We start from the raw sequence: 16,259 nt of genomic DNA on the forward strand, positions 1-16,259 counted from the left end.
AACATGGGTAGTGAGGGAGTTAACAACTCACCTCGACCATTCAGTCTACCCTTACTTAACATTCTAGCTTTTGTTGAAAGTAAAATCAGGTCGTCATTAAAGTATCTGTAACAAATTTGGTTTAGCTATCTGGCTTCCAAGATATACAATTTTTTTTATCAAATTTGTTTGATTTATAAGCTAGAAGGATATAGAATAAATGTATCTAATTTGATTAATAAGCTTTGATTCATTTTTTAAAATGCATTTTATTGCCATAGTTTATTTTTTATTTTTACGTATACGAATTTTCATTATCCTTTAATAAATAAGGCATGAGACATTTGATAAAATTGGAACAATACATAGAAAATTAACATGACCCCTGTGCAAGGATGACACACACAAATCAAGAAAAGAAGGTAAAATGAAATTCAATTAAGATGTGTGAATTTTATTTATATTAATAACAGGATTATATTTTTATATAATAAATAAAATTAAAAAGAAAAATTATATTTTTGGTTATTTAAATATAAATACAAATTCAAAAATAAAAATATATTTATATTTATTAAAATGAAGATTTATATATATGTGAATTATAATTTAATTTAAATAAAAATATTATAAATGTAATATTCATATTAAAATATTATTATAATTGATGTATGTATTTTGAAAATAATTGAAATAATAGTTTTATTTATTTATATTATATAAATTTTGAGTTTTTTTAATAAAAAAATTGCACCTTTTACTCCAACATAAAATTGAAGTACAATTTAAAGGCTTATAAGGGTTAAAGGAAAAATATGTTATACAATTACATAATAGGATTGTTTAAATAAGTCAAGTCTTTAACCAAGCACAGTGAGATAACTTAATTTAGATAGTATATCTTGTGACATATAGTCACCAAAAAAAAATCAATATAGGTTCTTATACCATCATTGCATCCAAAAATTTAAAAAGACATGAACCTCACAATCCTTAAATTCTTAGGTAATAAGCACACCTATGTGTGTTCAATTCCTTCTTGGATAGCGCATCCACCTGACCATTAAAATCTCAATATAAATATGTAAATAATTTGTGTTTAAGAGTCTTCATATATACATGTAGGATGTAATTTTTATGTGGAGATCCAACTAGTACCACCTCATCAAGGATATAAAATCCTTCATTATGAATGTGCACAAGGAAAAGTCAAGATTTCAATGGTAAGTGCCAATCAAACTAAGAAATTAATCATTTATGGAAAGAAGAATGTTTTACTACTTTTAAGAGAAAATAACTCTAGTGACGAGTCGGTAAAGGAAAATGCATCCTTGGAAGGGTGCACTAAGGAACAAAGACAACAACTGGAATAATTGTCATAGTAAAATAGCAGAGTGTTATAGGAGCCTAAAGGGATACCACCCAAGAGGGAAGTGGAGCACAAGATCCGATTATTGTCAGATTCTCCATTTCTAAACATTGGACTATACAAATAGTCCACTTTGGGAGCAAATGAAGTAGTAATTGTAGCAACTGTTGGATCAGGGTGTTACTCAACCAAGTACCTCACCATGTGGGTCACCCATCATACTTTTTCCAAAGAAGGATGGGATTTGGTGAATGTGCATTGATTATAGGGCATTAAACAATCAAGAATAGGTATCCCTTGGTTAGGATAGATGATCTATTAGATTAGTTGCAAGAAGAAAAATACTTCACCAAACTAGATTTAAAATCAAGGTATCATTAGGTTCCAGTGAAAGAAGAAGATACCTGAAAGACTACCTTCAAAACCATACATTTTTGTATGAGTGGTTAGTCATGCCATTTGTCTATGTAATGAACTAGCTACATTCATGAGATTAATGAATGGTGTATCACCCCCTTATCTAGATTCATTTGTTATTGTTTTATAGGATGATATACCAGTTTTCAATGCTACATGATAGGAGCACATCTCACACTTGTTGCAGGTTCTAAAAACTTTCAAGAATCACTAACTGTTGCAAAATCTCAAGAAATGTGAGTTTACAGAACATTATTTGGTGTATTTAGGCTATTTGATTGGTGGAGGGGAGATCAAGATAGATATTGCCAAGATGGAGACCATCATGAAGTGGCTAGTGCCTATGAATATTTTTGAGGTTAGGAGTTTCATTGGGGAAGCACAATACTTAAGGAAATTCATAGCATCATTGTCAATAATTGCTACACCACTCCATGCCATAACAACTAGTGGCAAGATTTTCCAATGGGGGAAAGGTTAGCGTAAGGCCTTTAAAGAGTTGAAAGAGAAAATTAGTCAAACAACAGTTCTAGCATTACTGAACTTGACTGACAAAGTTCAAAGTAGAGACAAATTTGACTCACAATGCTATGTCAGCAATCTAAAGTGTTTCATGTGACATTTCTCAACTACCTTGCCTACAACAAGAAGCTCTATACCCTAGTTAAAGTTGTAAAAAAGTGGAAACAATATATTATGGTAAAAGAGATAGTCATTCACATAAATCAACAGCTATTACAATACCTACAAGCCCAGAGTAAGTTACAATAGACTAGACAATACAAGTGGATGGGATTCATAGAACAATTTAATTTAATGATTAAGTACAAGAAGCGAAACTCAAACAAATTGGATTACATGCTTTCAAGGACACCAACATAAAAAATAATAGGTTTGGGATCTTTGATGCACATGGCGAATTGCACCCATGATGCATACAGAGAGGCATATATAGAGTATAAGGACTTCAGGGAGGTGTATCAACAGCTATAGGGCTAGATTCATGTGGAAAATCGTGATAGCATAGTTGATTGTCATCTCCATATAACATGTTCATCTACATGATATACATGCTACGTGTTCTTAAATGTGAGTGACTGAAACTAATTAGAGAGGCTCACACCTTCAAGGTTATAGGGAATTTTGGTGTTTGGAATATAGTTCCCAATTTTCATAGGTATGTGTATTGATCTATGATGCAAGAAGATGCAACTAGGTTCATTATAGGATGAATACTTTGTTGTACGAACAAGCCTATAAATAGGAAAAAATTTCTATATCATCCCTTACTTGTACCCACTCCTCCATGAGAAACCATTTCCATGGACTTTGTAGGCGGTTTACCATCAACCAAGAAGGGACATGACTACTTGTTCGTGGCAGTTAATAGTTTCAACAAGATGTGCATTCTCATGCCCTATGAAAATACCATGAGGGGGGAATAAATAGCAATGTTGTTCTCTAAACAAGTCCAAGTGCACTTTGGGATACCAATCAACATCATTTGAGATAGGGACAATAGGATTTTTAGTGCATTTTGGAATACATTGTGGGAGAAGATGGACATGAAATTAAAGAGATATACAACATTCCATCCACAAATAGATGGGAAAACAGAAGTAGTCAATATGAATTTGGAATAGATTTTGATGGATTATAATCAAAAGCATCTGAAGACATGGGATGAAAATTTGCTCTATATACAACACTCCTACAATAGAGCAGTCCACGCTTTAACTAGTAAGTCACCATTTGAGATTTGTTTTAGATGTTTTCCACCTTCACCTTTGGATGTAGCATATGGATGACAAAGAGGACTAAGGGAGGTTCTCACAATTGGCTTCTTTAAAAAAGGAAAAAATTGTTGAGAAAAATAGGCAGATACATTTGCAAGTACAAGAGGCACTAAATAAGTCACGGGAAATTTACAAGGTCATGCATGATCAACAAAAAATGGAGAATTCATTCAGAGTGGGAGATAGACTATGGTTACAATTGAACAAGGAGAGGCTACAGGGTCCTGGGAAGAAAATCAAGGCTCTATGATATGGTCCTTTCGAGATAATAGAAAAGGTGGAAGATAATGCCTGTAAACTTAATCTAGCCCCATACATGCACATTTACTTAGTGGTGAATGTGGAAAATATCAAACTCTATGGTCCTTCTATGTTGGATCAGGAAGAGGAGAAGGTCCTATCTTCCATAAAGGAATTAGCTCTAGACGCTTTAATAGAGTTGATATAGCATACAATTTTGTAGAAGAGTTCCAAAACTACAAGACAACAACAACATGATATTTGCCAAATCGGGTTAAAGGGACATATTCCACGCAAGGCTAGATGGTACTCTAGGGAAAGGTAGAGGAAAAATTTCCTCACCTCATTCAATAAATATTTTGGGGAACCAAAGGCTCCTAAAATTGCGGGGTATGGTCCAGATTAGATCACTATATGATTTGCATCCTTTTGGATGCTTTTACGGTGCAAAAATTAAAGGGATCAACTTAGAAGAGTAGTTTTATTGGCAACACCTAGTTTGGAAAATTGGGGTATGAAACATTTGGGCACTAGTTTGAAGCCTTAAATGACATGGGGTAAAATTTTCTTGCTTAAGTATGGGACTTCATGGAGCTATTGTCACTCAAATTCCTTTCCAATGGTGTAAGAAAGACATCAATTAGAGTTTGGATGTAAAATTTATGCCTCTTGGGAGCTAACCTTGTTGTGATTGACCACCATAATTTGAGAAGATTCCACATTATCCCCCAGTATTCATGGAAAAGGTGTTAGTCATGTTGAGACTATTAAGAATACTTTAGAAGGGACAAATTTGTAACTCTAGTTGAGAGTTGAAGGAGTCAAACTTAACCCCTAGTTGGTTATCATGATGTGTTATAATTGGGTCACTATGAAGAAAAGGGGTTCCATTCTATTTGAGTGGATTTTGTTCCATAGTAGAGTAGATAAGAGAGAAAGAGAGAGTAGAACATCAGGGGTTTGTATCTATAGTAACCCATGGGCTACAGATTGTAGGTAACTACATATTGAGTGTCTTCTCCTTTGTACTTGCATAATTTCCAATCCAGATAAAAGAGAGTAAAAAAAACTCACCTTCAAGTTGGGTTTTCATTTGAAAGGGTTTCCTATGTGTTTCTATTTCATTATTCTCTATTTTCCATATTTTATCTATTGCACGAATAAACAACAAAATCAGTAATAATAGATCTAGAAACTAAAGGAATTAAACCTTCTTAGTATGGATTTTAGTTTATTTTAATAGATCTTTGTGATGAATTATCCAATGGAATATCCATGAAAGTTTACAAATCAATATGTATTAACGTGACTTGTAGGAAATATGAAGTATTCTACAAATCTATCAAGGGACACTTCATGGAAACAATATAGCTCTTAAGTTGATTTTTATAAGTATTCCATGGTAATAAGCATCATTGTGCATCTCATAATGCAAATATAATGAATCTTTTAGTTCAACAAAGGCAAAAGTAGATGTGCTTGAAGCGTAAGTATTTCAAGGAATTTGGTTTTTAATTTTTTAAGGACCCCTATCTACTATCTCAAACCATTATGTTTCCATTAACTCAAGACATGGTGACCCTAATGAAAAATAGTTTGTACACCAATCCAAAGAAGCTCTGGAAATGGAGCAACATACCACCTAACACTATATTGATGTACAAGAGGAAGTAGCCAATCAATTTTTTTCATTTACTTTATATATTTTTTGAGTAGCTTGTATTTTGGGTATTTTTTAATAATCACTATACTTTCATTAATAGTTTGACCATAGTAACTATAGGTGTGTTCAAACTTTGGTATATAGTATATCAAAACTACAAGTTTTATCTGAATCAAGATAGCAAATCTTATTGTGCTTTTTCCCAACCATTGTACTATAACATTTTAAAGCTATATCATAAATAAATAAAAACTTTATAATATAAAATTCAAGAATATGTATTCAGATATTGAAAACTCTTACAATTTTAAATTAACTAACAATGAAAATAAAATATTTGACAATGTAAAGGACTTTAATTTTTTTTTGATAAGATAAGTATCCATATTAAATTTCAATTAACCAAAATATTGTTTTCATTTTACCGGCTTTCTAATTATTTTCTCTCTATTGATTTGCTACAGGGGAAACCATACTAGTAACACATGTACATAACTTTTATACATATTACCAAATGATCAAAATATCATAGTAAAATAAGTTCTTAATTTTGACACTATCAAGAGAACTACTACCCTTGAGTAGTAGCTTCATTGTTCAATGAAAGTAAAACAAAAACCTTAAATATAAACATGTTAACCTAAAGGAGAGTCCAATTGAAAACTCTGTAGATTTTTTGCTTCTTCCTCAGAGTCTAGGGAATCCAAGTTTGCAATTAGCCAGCAGAGGCAACTTGTCTATTTTTTTTTACTTACAGTGGAAGGGCATTAATATAGAGAATAATTTCCTATTGAGCTTCATTTCTCTCCACCAACATCTTTCCAGTAATTGTCATTACTTACCAGTAAATATCAAATCTTTGGAGATATTTGTTTAACGAATTCAATTGGTACTAGTATCAAGGACCCATTGTCCCACATTTTCTTTGATTTTCTCATCTTGGACGAATTGTCTTTCCACCCTAGTTTCGTTTTCCGCAACATTTATTTCATTCCTAGCTACTTGTGGAGTTTGTTCCCAATAGGTAACATAGCAACTATTTTTTTTGCATTTTGTTGCACTTGAATCTGTGAATGACCCCGATGCCCATGACAACCACAACAACCCTAACTAGTTCCAATATAAGGCATGGAAGAAGGCAGACACATAGTGGGAGTAAAGAGTTGATGCGACCAAGGGGGAGGGAACCATTGAGGATTAAAAAACAAAGCAAACTTTTGTAGAGTTGAATACAAGGTATATGTAGGAAACCAACGAAGACAATCGACCTACTAAATGAGTTGGAGGGAAGAGACTAGGATGGCAGGTCAACACTCGAAAGGGGGAATGGAGCCAAAATAAAATAAAAAACAAACCAAACTTTCACATAAATGGAATATACAAGGTAAATGTGGTGCATTGAAAAAGACAATCAACCTAGTGAAGGAATCGGAGGGAAAAGACTAGCATGGCAAACCAACTCTCTGTAACTAGAGATAAAGAGGCTAAGAAGCAAGCCAAAATAAGAAAATATATAATATCTATTTACTGGGAACTATGAGGGCAGTGGAAGTTGAGCCAAGTTATCATATTTCTTTATGTAATCAAAACTAGCAACCTTGTCGAGCATCATTATGGATGAGTGAAGTGGCGAGGGTAGCATATAATCATGAGATAATCCAAGACAAAACAATTTTTATTATGCTAATGGAAAAACCTGTGAACAATTTATGAAACCAACGTTTCGGACTAGCTAGGTGAGTCCATCATCAGGGCAATGATATCTGTAGAGGCATTAAACCCCACACTGCCTCCTTTAAAACCTGTGAACAATTTATGAAACCAACGTTTCGGACTAGCTAGGTGAGTCCATCATCAGGGCAATGAGATCTGTAGAGGCATTAAACCCTGCACTGCCTCCATTAAAACCTAAGTGTATTGCATGCAAAGTATGGTGTAATTTGACGCCCCCTATCTAAGCTTTGGTGAGTTTCTAGAGGATTGATAACGAATAAGGATCATTAATGTGTGTAGCTAATGGAGTGGCACCCCCTTTCTAGAAAACAAAGAAAGTTTAAATTAAATTGAAGATGACTCATAATTTTTATGTATATATCATTAACATATTATGATTTATAACATATTTTTATGTTATATGTAGCATATTGGTTTTAATTTACCGTGAACATCTATATAACATTAATAATATATTGTTATATAATTTGAATGAACAATTTAATCTATTAATCAATATAATAATAATAATAATGTAATGTCATGGTGAAACCAAAAGACTTGTTTGTGGTGTAAAGGATCGATTTCCCGTAACAATTGTTTATGGACCCTTCATACAATGATTTCACTACAAAAGTCTATAAAAATATATATAGTCTAGCTCCTTTGGATTCAAATCTATAACTTTTTAATAAAAAAATACATACCATTAACCATTAAACACACTCAAACTATATATATATTTTAATTCTTAAAAATTAAAAAAATAAAATATATATTTTATTAACAATGCTAATAATATATCATCATAAATATAAATCTATTGTTATTGTTATTCCTAGGGTACTTCCACTTTGACATATCCCTTACTTTGAGATTTATTTCTACAATTGAAATTTCCTGGTCTTCTTAGGTTGCAATTTCACTCTAACCTAACATTTGCCTTCTTCCTTTTTCTTTAATTGCAATTCCATTTCAATTCTTTGGCACACGTTTTCCATATTCATTACCGAATCTTAGATTATCTGTTTACTAAACGCTCATTGGATGCTGAAACAACTGGCGGTTTCACTGTAAGACCCCAACCTTCTGATTTCAATTGAAAACCATTTCCCCTGGACACCCACTTCCTCTTCAACTCTTCTGGATGACAACTTTGGATCCTCTGGACGGCATCCCTGCAATTTCCCAACTATTTCTTAGGGCGCAAAGTTTATGGCCGGGCCGCGGTGTCCACGCTGACTATGGAGGCTATATCAATACCACGAACTCTCCCCATTTCAAATCACAGTTCAAGCTTTAAGCCCCTTTCCCTGCGTTGAAGAAAGAATCGAGGTTTCAATTAGGGCTTCGGCATTCACATTAATGGCAGAATTCGAGGATTTCCTGCCAATAATGGCGCAGAAATTGGGAGAGCGCGAATTCATGGCGGAGCTCTGTAACGGATTCCGTCTTCTAGCAGATCCCCGGCTGGGTCTGATAACTTTGGAGAGCTTGAAGAGGAATTCGGCTCTGTTAGGGTTGGATTCCCTGACAGATGCAGAGCTGCGGGCGATGATGGAGGAGGGGGATTTAGACGGCGACGGCGCTCTGAATGAACATGAATTCTGCGTTCTGATGGTCAGATTGAGCCCTTCGTTCATGGAGGAGGCCTATGAATGGTTGAACAAGGCCATGGTGAATGATGTGGAAGAAATCCTAAATGAAAATCGTTCATGGAGGAGGCCTATGAATGGCTGAACAAGGCCATGGTGAATGATGTGGAAGAAATCCTAAATGAAAAATAGCACATATACTTGTCAAATTCAATGTGGTGTTGGAAATGAATTCATTTATTCAGTGAGGCGTCTGTAACAGATTTGATTTAGCCATCTTTATCCATTTATATTTACATTGTAATTTATCAATTTAAAATTAAATTATAGTTGGTTTTTTATTAGTCATATATTAATATAAATTTATCTTTCAAGATGCAAATTTCTTTTTCTTAAAAGATTCGGAGTTAAGATGGATCTATGTTAGTTTTGAACCACACACAAATAAAATGTTTTAACTATAAGAAATTTTTCATTTTCATGCGACTCGATCTCCTGATCGTCTCTCACGGGACGCGGATCCAAGAAACAGCTCCCGCCTTCACCGAAAGTCCCTCCTTTGTAATTTCAATGGAAATCCATCTCCAGTCCCTGGGCGCCGACTTTTTCTTTCAGGCTGTGATGGCTCCATCACAGCTCTGAATCCTCTGGACAGCGCACATGCAATTTCCTCACTATTTCTTGCGGTCTACAATTCATGGCCGCGTCACGGTGCCCTGTTTCGTCGCGCGCCGACTACGGAGGCTATATCAATACCACAAACCCTTCCCATTTCACGACACAGTTCAAGCTTTAAACCCCTTCGCCTGCATTAAAGAAGAAATTGAGGTTTCAGATAGGGTTTCGGCCTTGAAAATAATGGCAGAATTCGAGGATTTCCTGCCAATTATGGCGCAGAAATTGGGGGAGCGCGAATTCATGGCGGAGCTGTGTAACGGTTTCCGTCTTCTGGCAGATCCTCGGCTGGGACTGATAACCTTGGAGAGCTTGAAGAAGAATTCGGGTATGTTAGGGTTGGATTCCCTGACAGATTCAGAGCTGCGGGCGATGATGCAGGAGGGGGATTTGGACGGCGACGGGGCTCTGAATGAACATGAATTCTGCGTTCTGATGATCAGATTGAGCCCTTCGTTGATGGATGAGGCCTATAAATGGCTGAACAACGCCCTGGAAAATGATTTGGAAGAATTCCCAAATGAGAAATAGTACATGTATTTTTAATTCCCTCAGTGTTGAAATGAATTGAGGCATTTATGGAGGCGTATGTAACAGATCTGGTTTAGCCTTCGGCTTCCAGCGTACAGGGATAAATTTGATCAAGATAGGATTATAATCATAATTTCAAAGACTGACACCATCAAATTTATTTAGTTTATATAGGCCTTATTTAGATATTTTTTTGATTGAATATATTACTAACTGGTGTGTAGAGTTTGGAGTAGTTTAAAGAGGAATTGGTTTGACGATCAAAAGTGGTTGGAATCTGAGCAAAAAATTTCAAAAAATCTTTTAAAGTTAGTGTTTGAATCATGTGTTTTATAGTGGAAATGGATTCATCACCATCGAAAACATCTAAAGCACCTTATGAATTTTGATAGCTTTTACTTAGATTTACAAAAATCTTTGCCAATTTTTTTCAAAATATAGCAGAAATTCCATAACTTTTAAGGCAAAAATACGTAATTATTAAACTATGACCAAGAGTTTTGGTATTTAGAATCTATTTACAAAGACTAAATTACAAATTTATATAAATTTAAAAAAATAAATTTGAATTAAAAATTTATTTTTATTGGGTTAATTGAATATATTTATAAAAATGGTGTGCAAATTTATATAAATTAAAAATTGAAATAAGATAAATATTCCAGATCTGGTTTAGCCATCGGCTGCCCGCGCAGAGGGATAAATTTTATTGGAATTTGGTTATAATTTCAAAGAAGGGAGCTTAAAAGCATTATACATTGTTTTAATTTAATTTGATACATGGAAATTACTCGATAACAAATGTGATTGATTTATTAAATTATTTTTTAAATAATAAAGAAATTTTATATTAATTTATAAAATTGAAAATATATAATTTAATTATTTATATATGTATATATATAAAATAAATGTTTTGTTAAATGATTTTTAATGTATTCTATGTCATTAAAGCTTTGTTATTACACCGTAAAATTTAATAAGTTTTATTATATCATAAAATCTAATAAGAATAGATAATACGTTTTATTATATTATAAAATTTAATAAGAATATATATTTATGTTTTCGTAGGAATAGAGGATATTAATTATTTTTGTTTTAATTTTATTTTTAATGTTATTATTTGATTTCTTAAATAAAATTCAATAATAATTATATTTAAACTAAGTTGTTATAAATATTTGAGAGACATATTTCACTGAATTTTCATGTAAAAGTTAAAATCAACTGTTGACGTAAACTAAGCAACTCCAATAAATTTTAATGTGGAAAAAAAAAAAAATATAAACAAAATATAGGATTGCATGCATTGTATTTTATTTTGTTCATGTTCACGTTTCTCTTCATACACGAGAGTAAATTTCAAACATATAAAATAAAATGCATAACATACAAAACAACCTAGAGAAATCTAATATTTGAAGGCTATTGAAACATACCTAGAGAAATCTAATATTTGAAGGCTATTGAAACATAGTGAGCAAGGTTGTTTTTTCCAAGTTTTACCTAGAAGTCTAGGTGGTTTTATTTTTCAAATCATATATGAAAATTGCTTAGGATTATGATATTTGTGGTGGAAATTATGATTTACTTTGATTTAGCTAAAAACCTGGAGCCCAAAAATCTCCATCGATATATTTACTATTTTATCACAATTTTATTTTAATTAAATTATCATTATTATTTAAATTTACATTTTTTTATGTAATTCGACCATAAGAGAAGAATACCATAAAAGAAGAATAACATGGGCAAAACCATGAGTTATCCCAATTTTATTTTAATTATTAATTTTAATTTTCTATCTAATGCCTAAACATCTCCCACATACAATGATCAAAATGAACAATACCCAAGATTACAATGTATGGTCAAAATGAACAATACCCAAAATTACAATGTATGGTCAAAATGAACAATACCCAATACCCCAAATTACAATATATGATTAAAATGAACAATATCCAGATACTGCAATGGGTTTAAAAAAATAATCTACTCCAAAAAATGACAACATCAAATATAAAAACCAACATATGAAATGAACTCCACAAACTTGTTTTTATAACTCTCCCAAGGAATTCAACCCTCTTCATGAAACCATGTGGGACTACATAAAATCACTTTTAATCTCCCAATTAAAGGCCTCATTTTTTTAAAATATTTTTCGCTATATAATTGCCCTTATAGTCCCTTCATTAAAAATATTAAAATAACAATAAAGTGAAATATTTGATATAACTTTATTAATTAATGAAATGTCATTATTTTATTTAAAATCACTGAAATATATAAAATGATGAGATAGTCGTCAAAATTGAACCCATTGAAAATACTAAAAATAGTAACCATGCCCACTGACATAATCGGTGCTCGAAATTAACTTACTAAAAATAGTAAGTATTGGAAAACTATCTCAAAATCATTCTAGAAAAAGGCATCTTGCCCACAATCCCAAGTGAGATCTCAACTAACCATAAAACACTGCCAAACTATTGGATTAATTACCTCCAAGGTTCCCTAACCCTAACCCAGTAGCATACGGGAGCTAACTCATAAGCTAGACATTCACTGATTCCACTAGATAGGAAGGGGACATTATAGTCTGCCCCTTCCAAAATTGCTTGTCCTCAAACAATCTCAGCTTTGGATGCTACAATATATGTTTGTCTTCCCATGTGGCATCCTCTACTAGCAAGTTCTTCCATTTGACGAGAAAGTCTTTGATGTCCCTCTTATAAAGTGTCGACGATCTGTATTACAAACTTGAAAGTTTATATAAAATTTGCGAGTAAATTTTTATGTCTTTTAGGCAATGGATCAATTTGAAAAAGTACATAAATTAATGTTTTTAAACTCAGTTTGTAGCATAAAAACAGAGACAAATATACCATACACAACAACACAAGACAACAAAATGATAAAGGAGTTCACCCATCCTTGGCTACATCTCCTGGTCCAGCTTCCAATGTTGGGCCTCTTTCATTAAGTGCTCAAATCTGTGATTTCATGGATTTACAATGCTTAGAATATAAAAATAATGTCTCCAATGGTTGCAGAACAGTCAAAAACTTAAAGTTGGGCTCTTGTTGGGCTCAATTTTGCCAAAACCTGAGAAAGTTATGCTCTAGAGAAGTTTTGTTGTTCACTGCTCTACAAACTAGACTCCCCTGCTAACTGTTCTACGAATTTTGCCTTTCCCGAAATTGTCGAGCGACATTTTTACCCAGCATCGACGAGATTTACGTTGTTTCAGGTGCAAATTGTCGATCTGATTAAATGCCCAATGACCCCTATGGGCGGAAAATTTGCGCCACATGGGTCATACGCTTCAGGGGCTGGGGCTAACCACCCACCTCATCGACATAGGCCCCATATTGTCAGGCCACGGTTTCATAGGTCCATAGAACCCGGGGCTGGCCCCGAATTCCCGTGCAAATTGCCTCTTTTCTCCTCCTTCCGCGCCCACGATTCTATCAATTGCCACATGACCTGGGCTTGGGTTAAGGGTTAGCCCCCTTCCGTTAACTTCTTCCCCCCACGCCTCTGACTATACGAAAAGTTCCAAAACTTTGGGCCGGGGCTAAGCCCTGAGCTTTCAGCTCCCTTTCGCTTGCAGTCTCATGGGTACAAGGTGACTGGGGGCTGAGGGCTTAGCCCCAGCCTTGTCCCCAATCAGATTTCAACGAAACTTCATAAGGGTATTCGTTGCATAGGTTATTAAGAACCACCCACAACGCATTGGTAAGATTCTACCTTGTTTGCTCCGAACTCATGAGTTTGAATTCATGGAGGCCAGTTCGATCCATAACAAAATTTTGGACAATCCTGGGGTGCAACATGGCATCTTGTGATTGGGCCATGTGGCACCCAATCATTGGTCCAACAAATCGAACCATCAACTAATAAAAAACTAACACCACGAACCAATCTGGTGAGGCCACTTGGCAGCCTTCCATTGGCCCGAAATACAATGTCATCCTTCCCATTCAACCTGTTGAGTCATCATACGGACTGCCTAGTCAACAATATTGCACTTCAACCTACAAAAATTTTCCCTATTTGGGAAAACGATCATAATGCGATATCTAGAGCATACTATATCGATTTTGAGCGATTAAAGTTGCGTTGGATTCGAGTCGGCGATATTTACATTTTGGCATTGATTTCAAGAACTTTTGAACACTTTCATTTTTAGCACTTTACCATTCCCTGGATCACTCCTCCCCACTAGAAGCTTTTGGACCTCCAAAAGGCTATTTTCAATCAACAAACAGATGAGGGTACAATTTCCTCACCCTTCCAATCTCAATCCATTTGGCTTTTCTTGGATTTGTACCTTTGAGCCCCACATGAAGGTACTCCACGTTCCCTCTTCTTGAAGTTCTTATTTTTTTGTCAAGGATAGTATCTTGCTGCAATTCTTCAAGATATTCAAGAGAGAAATATTCTATTGAAGGAATCTGAACATTATATCCTTGATCTTCAATCAAAGGAGACTCATATAATCTCAAGTTCTCTTCACCTTGAAGCTCTTCGTTGTTGATGTGAAGACTTGCTTCGTCTCCAACCTGAAAACTATGGTTAACACGATGCTTATCATGTCTAGCCTTGTACTTGTCTTGACTCTTCACAAAATGTTCTTGTACCATATGATTCACTAACTAAATTTGTAATAGTTAATTAAGATCTGACACAAAAATTGATGTTGTATTGAATTTACCTTTCAATTCATTGAAGGCTTTATGTTGCTTGCCTCCCCATTAAGAGACATGTTTCACCCTTGTCAAAGCATGAAATGAAGCTAGCCTTGTCTTGAAAGCGGTTTTCCACGTATCACCTTCAGCAAGTATTATTTGATGGTAACCACTTCGTAAGTTCAACTTAGTGAAATAAACAACATCCTTCAATTGATTTAACAAAAAATCAATGCGAGGAAGAGGATAACGATTCTTTACCATGATTTTTTTCAAAACTCCAAAATCCACACACCGTGATCGCCATTGCCATGTACCATCCTTCTTCAAAGCCAAAACATTAGGAGACCCACAAGGAGATGTACTAACCTAATGTGCTCTAACAATATACTCAATCCCATTCTTAAACAAATGATACTGTTCCCATGGTGATGAAAGACAACTTTCTTATCATATAAGTATGGGCTACCCAAAAAAATCCCGCATATGTCAAGTGGTACTACATCAAGTTCTACCTCATCAAAAAAATTTGCAGTGATGGCGAACTTAAGTATGCATTTTATTGTCACTTGCAATTTGGCATTGTCACATATCCAACCCAAAGGATAAGGTTTAGGATGAGAAATGGTTTCCAAGTTTAGTTTCTTGACAATGGCTTTGAAATAAGGTTGACTTGGGATCCACTATCAAACAGAGTATCTACTTTGTTATGACTCTAATATGGAAAAACTCAATCCTTTCTTTTCATTTTGAGTTTCAATGGGCTTGCTAGAAGAACTAGTACTTGCAATAGAATCCTTACCTTTCAATCCCATGGCTGTGATTTTGGTCTCATCTCCGGAATTAGATCCTAGATCTTGTTGAGTTGTTGCAACCCTCTTTTATTTCTCCTGGTTGTTAAACTTTTTGGGTCTCAACTCAGTAGTTCTATTCTAAGTTTCGTACCTCCTACGCATGCATGAAGTATTTATATAAGGTTACCAAGTCTAGGTTTAAAGGTAGGTAAATGGGTTGTGTTGAAATAAGGGTAAGGGGTGAAAAGTTTCATAGCATGCCATGCCTACCGTACTATTATTGGCATCATAAGTTGGGCAGCTTTGTTGGTGGGATCAATTTCGAATCGGAACTACCCTCTCTATGGATTCATTCATCACAACTAGAGCCTTTAGCAGAGATCCTACTACATATATCCATCCTCTATAGATGAACAGGTTTCACCCTACATATATCCCTCATCTATACAATGGTCTTCATCATGGCCTTCTTTTGAACAATGTTTACATGTGAGTTTTTCTCCCTCTTTCTTGATTGAAGCATTCTTTTTATCCTTGCCTTTGAACTTCCCCTTTCCTTTGTCTCCAAACTTAAATGGCTTCTAGCTAGTCTCTTGAGGAACAATTTTCCCTCTTGCTTCTAAATGAGTTTCCTGTACACAAACTTCATCTAACTTTGTAGGGTTAAACATAAGAATTGTATGCCTCAAGTAACTATGTAAACCACCTATGTATTTAAGGAGAGTGTCTTGAGAGGATAAATCTACACCCAAAATGAGAGCTCTTCTTCTAAACTCTTGGGTATAAC

General features: G+C 34.3%; 1 non-coding gene and 2 pseudogenes across 1 annotated transcript; all 3 read left to right on the forward strand.

Annotated features, from left to right (window-relative positions):
• The first annotated feature begins 311 nt into the window (after positions 1-311).
• Positions 312-410, forward strand: LOC149242367 (U6 spliceosomal RNA). The gene has a single exon (XR_016246822.1). It is a non-coding gene; the product is annotated as a U6 spliceosomal RNA (small nuclear RNA).
• Positions 411-8,306: 7,896 nt separating this feature from the next.
• On the forward strand, positions 8,307-9,120 carry LOC149242368 (calcium-binding protein KIC pseudogene; annotated as a pseudogene).
• Positions 9,121-9,264: 144 nt separating this feature from the next.
• On the forward strand, positions 9,265-10,147 carry LOC149242369 (calcium-binding protein KIC pseudogene; annotated as a pseudogene).
• The last annotated feature ends 6,112 nt before the right edge of the window (positions 10,148-16,259 follow it).

This window comes from Pinus tabuliformis, chromosome 8 (assembly GCF_031772625.1).
Source record: "Pinus tabuliformis cultivar Carrire ecotype Pingquan chromosome 8, CPIR1, whole genome shotgun sequence".
NCBI lineage: Eukaryota > Viridiplantae > Streptophyta > Pinopsida > Pinales > Pinaceae > Pinus > Pinus tabuliformis.